The 16334-nt window shown below is 36.0% G+C and overlaps 1 long non-coding RNA gene and 1 pseudogene across 1 annotated transcript; one reads left to right on the forward strand and one right to left on the reverse strand.

The window, feature by feature from the left end:
* Positions 1–5975: 5975 nt before the first annotated feature.
* On the reverse strand, positions 5976–6901 carry LOC148604777 (uncharacterized; annotated as a pseudogene).
* A 229-nt stretch (positions 6902–7130) lies between these two features.
* LOC148604778 (uncharacterized) lies at positions 7131–15837 on the forward strand. The gene is made up of 4 exons (XR_015916244.1): positions 7131–7401; positions 7845–7923; positions 15306–15384; positions 15774–15837. It is a non-coding gene; the product is annotated as an uncharacterized LOC148604778 (long non-coding RNA).
* Positions 15838–16334: the final 497 nt, after the last annotated feature.

The following is a 16334-nucleotide window of genomic DNA, read 5'->3' on the forward strand; positions in this document are numbered from 1 at the left end:
AATGCATTTGCAAAGTTTCAGTGAAATGTGACAAGCACTTTTTTAAATATTTGATTTTTAAATATAGGGTAACCAAGTTGTGCGAGCAAAAAAGTGAAAATATTCTACCATACTGAAATGCATTAAATATTTGCAAAGAACTTTTTCTGACTTTTCAAATAAAAAATATCAATCACAACTTGTTTTTTAACAATATTAATGAAGAAATAGTTTTAAAAGTAATCATTTTCTGAGAAATTGGTCTATTTCTAAAAATTTATTTCTGACATGCCTCCCACTTTTTCTTGATCACATGTCAAAAATCCTAAATCTTTAAATTTTCACAAAAGGTGATATATTTGGCTTTAAATTTGTAAATACAGTGTTTTCACATTAAAACATGACCAGTAAAGGGCACCTAAAGCAAAAAAAGTGCTCAATAATGGATTTTCCATGTTGCCATAGGGGAATGCTTATATGGCCTTAACCGCAGTAATGAAAGTGAGTTTTTCCTCATTTCTAACCTAATTTTTGCTCAAATCTACACAAAACTTGATTTCAAGTGCTTATTACTACCATATTTAGGTAAATATAGCCCTCAAAGTTTAATATTTGATATTTTTACTAAAATTTCTACACTTTTTACAAGATAGGACATAAAAATCAGCCAAAAAGACCAATTTTCCATAATTTGGACCTATAACTTAAAAAAATGCATATTTTGAAGGATTTTTGTAGTGTATTCCTCTCATGGCAAAGTTAACAAGATCTTCAAGTAGTTTAAAGCTATTTCAAGAAACTTTTCATTTTGCCATGGCTTCATCTTAATTAAGGCTAAAAACCACTAATTCCACTTCCCATAGGCTTCTATGCTAATTTCACAATATTCAATGGCTTCTCTGGACTTTACCTTAACTTTAACCTGCAGATGACTATATATCAGCATGATTCTACATATGTCAGCTCACAATCCTCAGAATGGCATGTGGGGTTAGCAGACTTGCAGTGCAGTACTGGTCACCGGAAGTGAAGGGTCTATAATTAGCATGGGAAATCCCAGTGTTTTCACAAGATAGGGGTATATTTAAAAATCATTATGGAGATTAGGCTTCACATCACAAGAAGCAAAATGCACCTATAAAATGTACAGAAATGTTTTTCCTTTCAGAAACTGTTTAAATTTTTAAAATAAGATGAGAACTTTTTTCACAGCACTATGAGGAACAGGGGTAATTTCTGCGTAGGACTATTTTTGCGTACGTTCCAAATGCTCATTGGTTGAATTGGTGGTCTGTAACCTAAAGAGTCACTTTTTGTCTTAGAAAAAATAAATAACTATACAGGTATCTTCCTACACACATACTGAATGCATTTGCAAAGTTTCAGTGAAATGTGACAAGCACTTTTTTAAATATTTGATTTTTAAATATAGGGTAACCAAGTTGTGCGAGCAAAAAAGTGAAAATATTCTACCATACTGAAATGCATTAAATATTTGCAAAGAACTTTTTCTGACTTTTCAAATAAAAAATATCAATCACAACTTGTTTTTTAACAATATTAATGAAGAAATAGTTTTAAAAGTAATCATTTTCTGAGAAATTGGTCTATTTCTAAAAATTTATTTCTGACATGCCTCCCACTTTTTCTTGATCACATGTCAAAAATCCTAAATCTTTAAATTTTCACAAAAGGTGATATATTTGGCTTTAAATTTGTAAATACAGTGTTTTCACATTAAAACATGACCAGTAAAGGGCACCTAAAGCAAAAAAAGTGCTCAATAATGGATTTTCCATGTTGCCATAGGGGAATGCTTATATGGCCTTAACCGCAGTAATGAAAGTGAGTTTTTCCTCATTTCTAACCTAATTTTTGCTCAAATCTACACAAAACTTGATTTCAAGTGCTTATTACTACCATATTTAGGTAAATATAGCCCTCAAAGTTTAATATTTGATATTTTTACTAAAATTTCTACACTTTTTACAAGATAGGACATAAAAATCAGCCAAAAAGACCAATTTTCCATAATTTGGACCTATAACTTAAAAAAATGCATATTTTGAAGGATTTTTGTAGTGTATTCCTCTCATGGCAAAGTTAACAAGATCTTCAAGTAGTTTAAAGCTATTTCAAGAAACTTTTCATTTTGCCATGGCTTCATCTTAAGGCTAAAAACCACTAATTCCACTTCCCATAGGCTTCTATGCTAATTTCACAATATTCAATGGCTTCTCTGGACTTTACCTTAACTTTAACCTGCAGATGACTATATATCAGCATGATTCTACATATGTCAGCTCACAATCCTCAGAATGGCATGTGGGGTTAGCAGACTTGCAGTGCAGTACTGGTCACCGGAAGTGAAGGGTCTATAATTAGCATGGGAAATCCCAGTGTTTTCACAAGATAGGGGTATATTTAAAAATCATTATGGAGATTAGGCTTCACATCACAAGAAGCAAAATGCACCTATAAAATGTACAGAAATGTTTTTCCTTTCAGAAACTGTTTAAATTTTTAAAATAAGATGAGAACTTTTTTCACAGCACTATGAGGAACAGGGGTAATTTCTGCGTAGGACTATTTTTGCGTACGTTCCAAATGCTCATTGGTTGAATTGGTGGTCTGTAACCTAAAGAGTCACTTTTTGTCTTAGAAAAAATAAATAACTATACAGGTATCTTCCTACACACATACTGAATGCATTTGCAAAGTTTCAGTGAAATGTGACAAGCACTTTTTTAAATATTTGATTTTTAAATATAGGGTAACCAAGTTGTGCGAGCAAAAAAGTGAAAATATTCTACCATACTGAAATGCATTAAATATTTGCAAAGAACTTTTTCTGACTTTTCAAATAAAAAATATCAATCACAACTTGTTTTTTAACAATATTAATGAAGAAATAGTTTTAAAAGTAATCATTTTCTGAGAAATTGGTCTATTTCTAAAAATTTATTTCTGACATGCCTCCCACTTTTTCTTGATCACATGTCAAAAATCCTAAATCTTTAAATTTTCACAAAAGGTGATATATTTGGCTTTAAATTTGTAAATACAGTGTTTTCACATTAAAACATGACCAGTAAAGGGCACCTAAAGCAAAAAAAGTGCTCAATAATGGATTTTCCATGTTGCCATAGGGGAATGCTTATATGGCCTTAACCGCAGTAATGAAAGTGAGTTTTTCCTCATTTCTAACCTAATTTTTGCTCAAATCTACACAAAACTTGATTTCAAGTGCTTATTACTACCATATTTAGGTAAATATAGCCCTCAAAGTTTAATATTTGATATTTTTACTAAAATTTCTACACTTTTTACAAGATAGGACATAAAAATCAGCCAAAAAGACCAATTTTCCATAATTTGGACCTATAACTTAAAAAAATGCATATTTTGAAGGATTTTTGTAGTGTATTCCTCTCATGGCAAAGTTAACAAGATCTTCAAGTAGTTTAAAGCTATTTCAAGAAACTTTTCATTTTGCCATGGCTTCATCTTAAGGCTAAAAACCACTAATTCCACTTCCCATAGGCTTCTATGCTAATTTCACAATATTCAATGGCTTCTCTGGACTTTACCTTAACTTTAACCTGCAGATGACTATATATCAGCATGATTCTACATATGTCAGCTCACAATCCTCAGAATGGCATGTGGGGTTAGCAGACTTGCAGTGCAGTACTGGTCACCGGAAGTGAAGGGTCTATAATTAGCATGGGAAATCCCAGTGTTTTCACAAGATAGGGGTATATTTAAAAATCATTATGGAGATTAGGCTTCACATCACAAGAAGCAAAATGCACCTATAAAATGTACAGAAATGTTTTTCCTTTCAGAAACTGTTTAAATTTTTAAAATAAGATGAGAACTTTTTTCACAGCACTATGAGGAACAGGGGTAATTTCTGCGTAGGACTATTTTTGCGTACGTTCCAAATGCTCATTGGTTGAATTGGTGGTCTGTAACCTAAAGAGTCACTTTTTGTCTTAGAAAAAATAAATAACTATACAGGTATCTTCCTACACACATACTGAATGCATTTGCAAAGTTTCAGTGAAATGTGACAAGCACTTTTTTAAATATTTGATTTTTAAATATAGGGTAACCAAGTTGTGCGAGCAAAAAAGTGAAAATATTCTACCATACTGAAATGCATTAAATATTTGCAAAGAACTTTTTCTGACTTTTCAAATAAAAAATATCAATCACAACTTGTTTTTTAACAATATTAATGAAGAAATAGTTTTAAAAGTAATCATTTTCTGAGAAATTGGTCTATTTCTAAAAATTTATTTCTGACATGCCTCCCACTTTTTCTTGATCACATGTCAAAAATCCTAAATCTTTAAATTTTCACAAAAGGTGATATATTTGGCTTTAAATTTGTAAATACAGTGTTTTCACATTAAAACATGACCAGTAAAGGGCACCTAAAGCAAAAAAAGTGCTCAATAATGGATTTTCCATGTTGCCATAGGGGAATGCTTATATGGCCTTAACCGCAGTAATGAAAGTGAGTTTTTCCTCATTTCTAACCTAATTTTTGCTCAAATCTACACAAAACTTGATTTCAAGTGCTTATTACTACCATATTTAGGTAAATATAGCCCTCAAAGTTTAATATTTGATATTTTTACTAAAATTTCTACACTTTTTACAAGATAGGACATAAAAATCAGCCAAAAAGACCAATTTTCCATAATTTGGACCTATAACTTAAAAAAATGCATATTTTGAAGGATTTTTGTAGTGTATTCCTCTCATGGCAAAGTTAACAAGATCTTCAAGTAGTTTAAAGCTATTTCAAGAAACTTTTCATTTTGCCATGGCTTCATCTTAAGGCTAAAAACCACTAATTCCACTTCCCATAGGCTTCTATGCTAATTTCACAATATTCAATGGCTTCTCTGGACTTTACCTTAACTTTAACCTGCAGATGACTATATATCAGCATGATTCTACATATGTCAGCTCACAATCCTCAGAATGGCATGTGGGGTTAGCAGACTTGCAGTGCAGTACTGGTCACCGGAAGTGAAGGGTCTATAATTAGCATGGGAAATCCCAGTGTTTTCACAAGATAGGGGTATATTTAAAAATCATTATGGAGATTAGGCTTCACATCACAAGAAGCAAAATGCACCTATAAAATGTACAGAAATGTTTTTCCTTTCAGAAACTGTTTAAATTTTTAAAATAAGATGAGAACTTTTTTCACAGCACTATGAGGAACAGGGGTAATTTCTGCGTAGGACTATTTTTGCGTACGTTCCAAATGCTCATTGGTTGAATTGGTGGTCTGTAACCTACATCGGAAATTCCGGTAAAGAAAATGAAGCTAGAACGAGACTTACATACCCTATAGGACTCACTTCATTTTCTACATTGGAGGGACAAAAACTTTTTTTATTACAAATGTATCAATGAAAATTAATATTAAAAAAATTGTCAAGGTATTAATTCAAAACTCAACTTATTCATTTTATGAACTATAATACTGTATCGTTTTCAGGCTTATATATTTCATAGGATACACGCTTTTTTATTGCACAAATAATGTAAGACATGTACTTTTTTTGTAATTTTAGAAGATGGGACTAAGTTTTTTTTTTTAATGAGAATATGAAAATTCCCGGTCCCACCCCACATTTACCCCATACCTCTTTCTTATCAGATATATCAAATGAAATACAAGTGCTATGATACCTATTTATTAACTAAAAACTACCAAATCATTTGTGTACATTGAAATATCTGGGGACTACACGTTGCTTAAACTAATAAAAACAAACAAGAGTTATCCCCCTTTTTCCATGAACTAAACTATCAAAGATCAAAGATAAAATGAGTATGAAAATATACACTTTTTATCTAAACAAAGTCCAAATACAGATGAGCAGCAGTTATAGCCCCAAGTTAAACAAAATCCTTTGTTGCTAGTACAAAATTTTACCTGGGGGTTTGGCATGTTGCAGCAAGCCGATTTAAAGCTTGCTTAATAACTTATGGACCAGTATGTATGTACCTTGTATAATTTTTGGACTAGTATGTATATACCTTGTATAACAGTCAGAGGACCATCTACCTAAGATTTTAATTAAAAATGATCCTCTAATCTAACCTCATGATCAGTCGTAGCTGCTCCAATTCTGAAGAAATGACCATTGTAGTTATTCCAACAAAAACCTAGACTGTATAAATTGGTCTTGACATGTGAAGTAAAAAATTGTCTAGTCAAAGGATAACCATCATCTGCTACAAACAAAGCCTATTAATTAAAAGACCTAGATTTTCTGAAAGAAAGGTAAGTTGTTAAGGCTGTTACAGGACATATAATCTGATTAGTTTTGTACAAAGGTTTTGTAATGCCTTGTCTAAAAGGGTCTGTTTTTGACTTCTTTAGAGAAAGTAAAAGGTGATCACTTAAAATTTCTACATCTGAAACACATAGATGTGATTCAGCATCAAACTTGTTTAAAACAGTAAGTTCACCTTCAAACCATTTAAAATTGTTTTTAAACTTAATAAATGTGTGCCATTATTTTCAAAGGGACTAAACCCTGCATATTTAAGGTAATAAAACCTAATACTACACAAGTACATTTTAATTGTGGTATATTTTAAGTGTTGATGTTCATCACAAAAAGCTGCAAAGCGTATTAATAAATTCTACGATATAGGAGGCATACTATCAAAAGCCCAAAAACAATATTGGAACAATAACATTTTTGCACAATTCAAAACCTGTTGAATATTGTGGTTCTGTACTATCGATAACAGCATGTTTCCATGGCAGCAACAACTATTGGAAATAGTTCAAGAAATGCCATAGAGAATGCGGAGTCAGGAATCTTCGGTAAATCTAATGGCAAATGATTACAAAACCATTTGGATTGGTAATAACCGCCATAACCAATGGATGACGAACTATCAGTGTGGTAGCCTGTTTTTTTACTGTATATATTATGTTTTATTATATTTTGACAGTATTGTATTGTAAATTTATGTTTCGCATTTATTGCATTCTTTATATGAATAAAGATAGTATTTGATCAATATTTTGAATTATTAAAAATATTTGGTTAATTGTTTTATTTGACGATTTACGCTAACTGGACTTGTGGACAGACGACGAATTCTACTGGTTTGTTAAGTTTCATTTCTTCTATATTTAACTTCTAAGGTTTCTAGTTAAATCTTCATGGTTGATTAGACCGCATACTTTCTTTATTTCTATTGGTCATTTTCTTTTGGCGGTAATATTCTTTTGTTCTTTATTCGGAGACGCACTTACTCTAAAACTTTCATTGGTATAGGATTGGAAAAAACTATCCAGACGAGACTATCTACCATTTGTGATATTTCTTGTGTTCTTGTTTATCTGAGACATAGGAGTCTATTTCTTGAAAGGTCAGTTTCTTTCTCTGTTATTAATATTTCGTTAATAGTCCAGAAGATAGTATTTTAGCCGGCATGAGTTATTTGCATGAGACGGTTCAATGTTAGAATGACGAATGCGAGATGTGCGCTGTATGAATGTTTAAAATGCATAAATTTCTAGATAAAGAATATGTTGACATTAAATGAGCATTATTTCATTTTTATTCATATTTTTCCTAACTAGAGTATTAGCGAATATAAATAGGATATTTGAATAAATTGCCGTATGAATGAGGATTCGATTCGAGTGCTCCTGAATGAGTGATGTTAATATTCTATCTTTTAAAGTTAGCGCTACGAAAAACACTTTATTTAATTGTGGTCAATGTAATTGTTTCCTTATGAGTACAAATCAAGTATTCACGGGTAAATGAATGAATACAATTTATTCACAAGTGTCATTTGTTATACAGGTACTTTTCATGATGAACCATGGGATGATATTGATGTAGATTTTTAAGATTCAGGATAGCGTTTGCACCTTGGTGTGAGGTAGGCAGTGTATTATGTTTGTTTTAGTTATATTTTGTTAATTTGCTATGGTTTTGGCCTATCGCATAACTTTGCAATCAGCATTATGTTTTTATCATTTTGTTAATATTCTGATTGAGATTCGTATTGCTTGGCAATCGTTATAATTTTCATGCCTGATTTGGTAACACGCAAATTTGCGAGTCATTAACATATTTCAAGAGTTTTGAGGTCATCGTATAATATACTGATGAGACCGTACTGAACTTGGAGAAAAAACACATAGAAGAGCATTCTATTTTTAATTTTTAATTGAGGATAATTATGATACAGCTACGTATTGTTACATGCAGTTATATTAATAGCAGAGTGTTTGCTACTTTGTATTTATTACTGTATTTGTTTTATAGGGCCTATTTCCTGTATTTGATCCCGTGTTGTCGTATACAGTAGAATAAAACGAATCTTAACCTTTGATGTCTTGATGACTCTATATTAGCCCATTCTAAGAGCTGCTACATTTTGGCGCCCACGTGGGGACGCCTATGTAAGTAGGTCTATGTGTTTTTTCTCCAAGTTCAGTACGGTCTCATCAGTATATTATACGATGACCTCAAAACTCTTGAACCCCTTGCCTTGTACCTACTTTGTCCTGGTCTTTGATTATTGTAGGTCTTTGATTCTTTAGGCATGTCTTTGATAGGGTAGCAGTGAGTTTGACTTATTTTGACATTTGACATAGAACTTGACATACGTTTTCAGATTTATCTGATGCCCTAACTTGACTGAGGTTGTGAACGTAAAAGTGTTGCATATCTCACCCCATCCCACTTTGTAGGAAGCAGATAGTGAGCAGATTAATTGTGTATATATCATAAGGGTTGGTGAGTATATATTGTGTATATATATATATATTTTTTTTTGTTGATTTGTGTATATTATTGATATTTAGTACATATCATGGCATCAGGTAAGGATGATCGTGTTGTTACTGATCAACCAAGGACCCCTACTGATGTTTACCCAGATATTAAGCGGATGATGGATACTTTTGCGCAGATTGGAGTTAAACCAAAGGCTGACTCACCTGAGGCATTGACTGAATGGATGCTTGGATTCCTGAAGATGAAAGGGAAGTTAGATGTTAAACAAGACCCAGTGTTTGATTTGAAACCACCACCAACAGCATCATCTAGTACTGCTTCTACTACATCCAAACCAGATGATAGAGTTACAAAGATGGTGATGAACCACCCACCAAAGATACCATGGTTTTCCGGCAATGATGTGAAACCTGGTGACGTACCATACGACTTATGGAGACATGAGGTTAAAGTTTTGCTCAGACAAACTTATGATAGGGAAGCTATGCTGAACGCCGTGAGGAGATCTTTACGAGGTGAGGCGGGATACGTTGCCATGAGACTAGACCTAGACGCACCAGTGGAGGCTATTTTACACAAGCTAGATAGTGTCTACGGTAGTATCGAGAAGAAAGAGGAGTTGATGGCAGAGTTTTACGGAGCTAGACAGAAAGAAGATGAAAGTGTCTCAGCATGGAGCTGTAGGTTGGAGAGTACCCTGAGTAAGGCCATAGACAGAGGCATAGTACAACGCACTGATGTGGATGGAATGCTGCATTCCATGTTGTGGACTGGACTTCGAACATCTTTAAAAGACATTTCCGGCCACAAGTATGATACCATAAAGGACTTTGATGGTTTACGAGTTGCACTGAGACAGATTGAGAGTGACCACAGCCAACGTGAGTCCACGACAACCAGATCTAAACTGCTGACCAGGAAGTCAGTTACGGAAGCTCACGTCCGGACAGATGTGGAGGAACTAAAAGGTATGATCCACCAGTTGGTAAGTAGGATGGGTGCGTATGACACAAGACAGCAGCAGTCATGGAGTCAACAACAGCAACCACCATCATGGTGTCAACCACCATTATCATGGCAAGGATCTCAACAACAACAACCACTGCAACATTACCAGCGACCACAAAGAGATAGGGGCAGAGGTCGAGGTCAATTGCCACCACCACAGCCTCAACGAAACAACACCAGATCACCTAGAAATATGAGGGATGTACAGTGTTGGAGATGTAGGCAATACGGACATATGAAGGCAGACTGCAGAGTAAGGTTAGATCACTATAGAGGGGATTTAAACGGACAGCAACCTATGCGGAGGGAACGCCCATAGGTTTTGCAAGATCGCAAGTTCCCAGAAATAACAGAGCTAAGATCCCAGCAGGTTTGTTTGGTGAACCAACAGAGACTCAGATTAATATAAATGGTAAATTAGCAGCTGCACTTTTAGACACTGGCTCAACTGTATCAACCGTGAGAAACACCTTCTTCCGAGAACATTTGATGATGACATCACCACTACAGAAACTTGATACACTTTTGGACATAGAATGTGCAGATGGGCAGCAGTTACCCTACCTTGGTTATATTGAAGTTGATTTGGCAATACCAGAACAATCAAGGAAACACCCTTCTATTGTATTGATAACATCGGATAGCAAGTATAACCACAACGTACCTGTTTTATTAGGAACCAACGTCTTATTTCAAATTTTATCTACACTTAAGGAAGATTTTGGCGAAAGATTTTTACAACTTTGTAAGCTTACTACACCTTGGTATTTTACTTTAAGATGTTTAACCCTTCAAGAAAGGGAATTACAGAAAAACAGTTATCGTCTTGGAATTATACGCAGTGGAGAGACCAACAACATTATTGTACCACCGAATAGTTACATCACTATGAATGGATACCTAGACAGAGAATTACCATACCAGACTACTCCAGCTATGTTTCATTCATCAACTTTAGCCAGAGATTTCAAAGACTATGACGTAGCACCAACACTTATTGATTATCATCACAAACAGAATGGACCGGTTAAGGTAAGTATATCCAACATCACAACCCGCACCATCAACATTCAACCCAAAGCAGTCATTTGTGAACTTCAACCTGTGTCATATCAACCTATCGCCCAGCAACCATCTGAGGAACAGGCATCTAACATCATGGACCAGATAGAATTTACTAAGAGTGATCTATCAGAAGAACATTTTGAACAGGGACAGCAGCTTATCAAATCTTTCTTTGATATTTTCTCAACAGCTGATGATGATGTTGGCCGTACTGATCTTGTGCAGCACCGAATTGACTTGAATGAGGAGAGACCTTTTAAACAGCAGTATAGGCGCATTCCAACAACAGCATATGATGAAGTAAGAGCACACCTGAAACAGTTGCTGAATGCAGGTATTATAAGACCTTCCCACAGCCCATTTGCATCCAATGTTGTGTTGGTAAGAAAGAAGGACAACAGCCTTAGACTTTGTGTGGACTATCGAATGCTGAACAACAATACCAAGAAGGATAGTTACAGTCTACCCAGAATAGAGGAGCTTCTAGACTGCCTTGGAGGGAGCAAGTTTTTCTCTGTCGTAGACATGAAGTCAGGATATCACCAGGTAGAAATCTTAGAGTCTCATAAAGAAAGAACCGCTTTTACAGTAGGACCCTTGGGTTTCTACGAGTACAACCGTATGCCTTTTGGGTTGACCAACGCCCCTGCGACTTATCAGCGTTTGATGGAAAACTGCTTATCTGATTATCACCTTAAGATCTGCTGCGTCTTCATTGATGACATTATAGTGTTTGGTAAAACCTATGAGGAGCACCCCCAGAATCTACGACTCGTCATGGAGAGAATGCGACAGGCTCATCTGAAACTGGCTCCTAAGAAATGCTCTTTCTTTAAGAGGAAGGTTAAGTTTCTGAGTATGGAGTAGAGATAGATCCTGCAAAGACCGAAAAAGTCACCACATGGCCCAAGCCTACGTCACCCGAGGATGTACGAAGATTTCTTGGATTTGTAGGGTATTACCGTCGCTTTATTGCAAATTTCAGCAAGGTCAGTCGTCCACTTACAGACATCATGCCGGTACCAACTGGAAAGAAGAAAACTAAGGGAAAGAAGAACACACAGAAGCGAGAATGGCACTGGGGAGATGAGCAGGAGAAAGCTTTTGACACCTTAAAACAACACCTTACTTCAGCACCGATCCTTGCTTATGCAGATAGCACTCTACCGTATGAGTTGCTTCCGGATTTGGTTTAGGTGCAGTTTTGTACCAGGAACAGCATGGACAGAAACGAGTGATATGCTATGCCAGCCGAGGACTCAACAAGTCGGAGAAGAACTATCCACCTCATAAGTTGGAGTTTTTAGCGTTGAAGTGGGCAGTTACGGACAAGCTGAAGGATTACCTGTATGGCACCAACTTTACTGTTCTGACGGATAATAATCCTATGACATACGTCCTCACCACAGCGAAGCTTGATGCAACAGGGCATCGATGGTTAGCTGCTTTAGCTGCGTTTGATTTCAACATACAGTATCGTCCAGGAAAGTCCAATGGAGATGCTGATGCTCTAAGCCGACTTCCTATTCCCAGCGAATCTGTAAGAGCTATCTGCCAGTCGACCAACTCAACACCATTTGCAGAGTGTCTTGCTGTGACATCAGACTTGGTCAAAGATGATGATGATTTGCAGGCTGGAACATCAACAACAGATACCATTGATTGGAGGAAAGCACAGCAACAGGATGACTCAGTTAAGCATTGGTACAACATGGTCTCCAAACAGAAGCCCACCAAGGGTGACGGTATCCTAAGGCGACAGTTTCATCACCTGAAGGTAATGGATGGAGTGTTATTTCGCCAAGTACAGATGGAAGATGAACTTAAGGAGCAACTGGTACTTCCACAACCATATGTCAACACTGTTCTGCAGGCTTTGCATGATGACATGGGGCATCCCGGAAAGGACCGCACATTGTCGTTATTGAGGGACAGATTCTACTGGCCTGGAATGACGAAGAATGCAACAGACTGGATTGCCAGCTGCGGTCGATGTATTCGTAGGAAAGCGTTACCAAACCACAGAGCTCCACTAGTTAGCATCGAGACAACAGCGCCTCTGCAGCTAGTGTGTATGGACTACCTTTCTCTAGAAACATCCAAGGGAGGACAACACAGCGTACTTGTTATATGCGACCACTTCACCAGATTTGCACAAGCCATCCCAACGCGAAATCAGACAGCGAGAACAACAGCTGAAGCTTTCTATTCCAACTTTATAGTACACTATGGTATTATAGACCGGATTCACTCTGACCAAGGAGCTCAGTTCGAGTCAAAGGTAATCAAGGAACTGTGTAATCTGACTGGAATGACGAAGTCCCGTACGACAAGTTACCACCCGCAAGGAAATGGTATGTGTGAACGGTTCAACCGGACTTTGATGAACATGCTTGGTACTCTTGAACCAGATGGCAAGAAGAATTGGAAGGCGTATGTAGGACCGTTGGTACATGCCTATAATTGCACCCCACACGAGTCCACAGGATATTCTCCATTTTTCTTGATGTTTGGCCGAAACCCAAGACTACCAGTGGATGTGGCATTTGGTTTGAGGAAGGAAGCTGGTGGATCCAAGTATATCGAGAACTTGAAACAGTGTTTGGACCACGCATTCGAGGTGGCAGCCGATGTGTCCAGGAAGTCCAAACAGAGACAGAAGGCAGGATATGACACCCGAGTACGTGGAGCAACCATTAAGACAGGGGGATCGTGTTCTTGTGAAGACACTTGCTTTTGGAGAAGGAAGGCATAAGCTGGCGGACAAATAGGAACTGCAACCTTACCTAGTACTGGTACAGCCGAATATAGATATTCCTGTTTTTACAGTACAGAGAGAGAACGGTGAAGGGAAAAAGAGGAACCTACATAGAAACCATCTTCTACCTATTTCTGATTTGAGAGACTCAGTAAGACCAGTTCCAATGCCAAGAACCAAAACACGACCACCAACTGTCACGACTCCGGATAGACCGTCGGCTAAGAGACCAGTGATTCATGTGGATGACGAATCATCTGATGAGGAAACACTGGAACTGATTACTGTGGAACCTGAAGCCGTGGATAGCAGGGATTCAGCCATTCCTGTCAACACATCACAGCTTGAGGAACCCGGGTCAGTTGCTGAAGACACCGATTCTGATGGGGACGCCCTTTCCCAGAGCTCTGGAGACACAGTAGTGGATGGGAATCAGTCGGCATAAGCGTTGCAACAGAGAATAATGGAGATGGAGATCAAGAGGATTTTCTTGAAGACTCGGTATCATCTTCGTCGCCTGAGCCGGTAAGACGATCTGCAAGGGAACGGAGGCCACCAGACTGGATGAGATCAGGAGCGTATGATATGGCCATATCGGCAGCTCCACCAGTACGTGACTGGAATGGTTACATAAAGTCCAATGTATAACATCGCTGGCAGGAAATCAGTTGTTACAAGATCTTCAAAAAAAGGCAGGACAAACCATACTGGACATACTCAGGACGACATCAGACCAGTAATGACGAGACGTCATTTCACAGCTGGGGGGAGTATGTGGTAGCCTGTTTTTTTACTGTATATATTATGTTTTATTATATTTTGACAGTATTGTATTGTAAATTTATGTTTCGCATTTATTGCATTCTTTATATGAATAAAGATAGTATTTGATGAATATTTGAATTACTAAACCTATTTGGTTAATTGTTTTATTTGACGATTTACGCTAACTGGACTTGTGGACAGACGACGAATTCTACTGGTTTGTTAAGTTTCATTTCTTCTATATTTAACTTCTAAGGTTTCTAGTTAAATCTTCATGGTTGATTAGACCGCATACTTTCTTTATTTCTATTGGTCATTTTCTTTTGGCGGTAATATTCTTTTGTTCTTTATTCGGAGACGCACTTACTCTAAAACTTTCATTGGTATAGGATTGGAAAAAACTATCCAGACGAGACTATCTATTTTGTGATATTTCATGTGTTCTTGTTTATCTGAGACATAGGAGTCTATTTCTTGAAAGGTCAGTTTCTTTCTCTGTTATTAATATTTCGTTAATAGTCCAGAAGATAGTATTTTAGCCGGCATGAGTTATTTGCATGAGACGGTTCAATGTTAGAATGGCGAATGCGAGATGTGCGCTGTATGAATGTTTAAAATGCATAAATTTCTAGATAAAGAATATGTTGACATTAAATGAGCATTATTTCATTTTTATTCATATTTTTCCTAACTAGAGTATTAGCGAATATAAATAGGATATTTGAATAAATTGCCGTATGAATGAGGATTCGATTCGAGTGCTCCTGAATGAGTGATGTTAATATTCTATCTTTTAAAGTTATCGCTACGAAAAAACACTTTATTTAATTGTGGTCAATGTAATTGTTTCCTTACTTACAAATCAAGTATTCACGGGTAAATGAATGAATACGATTTATTTACAACTGTCATTTGTTATACAGGTACTTTTCATGATGAACCATGGGATGATATTGATGTAGATTTTTAAGATTCAGGATAGCCTTTGCACCTTGATGTGAGGTAGGCAGTGTATTATGTTTGTTTTAGTTATATTTTGTTAATTTGCTATGGTTTTGGCCTATCGCATAACTTTGCAATCAGCATTATGTTTTTATCACTTTGTTAATATTTTGATTGAGATTCGTATTGCTTGGCAATCGTTATAATTTTCATGCCTGATTTGGTAACACGCAAATTTGCGAGTCATTAACATATTTCAAGAGTTTTGAGGTCATCGTATAATATACTGATGAGACCGTACTGAACTTGGAGAAAAAACACATAGAAGAGCATTCTATTTTTAATTTTTAATTGAGGATAATTATGATACAGATACGTATTGTTACATGCAGTTATATTAATAGCAGAGTGTTTGCTACTTTGTATTTATTACTGTATTTGTTTTATAGGGCCTATTTCCTGTATTTGATCCCGTGTTGTCGTATACAGTAGAATAAAACGAATCTTAACCTTTGATGTCTTGATGACTCTATATTAGCCCATTCTAAGAGCTGCTACATCAGTGTAAAACATCATGTCAGCAGAGGTGGTCAAGGTTTTTTCGTAAAATAAATTTACACCATTCCAAATTGACAAAAATTTTAACCACATTTGTAAATCAGCTCTACATTCTTTGTTTAAATGAACAAAATGAAAACTCTCTTTGACAGAAGACTTCAACTTATACTAGTAACTAACAAAAGAGCGTCTGGGTAATATAACGCTGGTTGCAGGGTAATATAACGTTGGTTGCAGAATTTAAATGCACTAATAATTGCTCAAATTCTGTTTTGGTACATGACTTTTTACTCAGAATAACAGTAATAAAATTAGTAATTCTTTCCAATTTATCTAATGGTAACCTGGCTTCCATTTTTTCAGAATCTAGAATTATACCTTAACTAAGATATTCCAAAACACAAGTTGGACTGACCGTCTTTCTCTTAGATAAAGGAATATTAAGTTTGTTA

This window comes from Perna viridis, chromosome 10 (assembly GCF_037379345.1).
Source record: "Perna viridis isolate PV_CMFRI_1.1 ecotype Kerala chromosome 10, ASM3737934v1, whole genome shotgun sequence".
Taxonomy (NCBI): domain Eukaryota; kingdom Metazoa; phylum Mollusca; class Bivalvia; order Mytilida; family Mytilidae; genus Perna; species Perna viridis.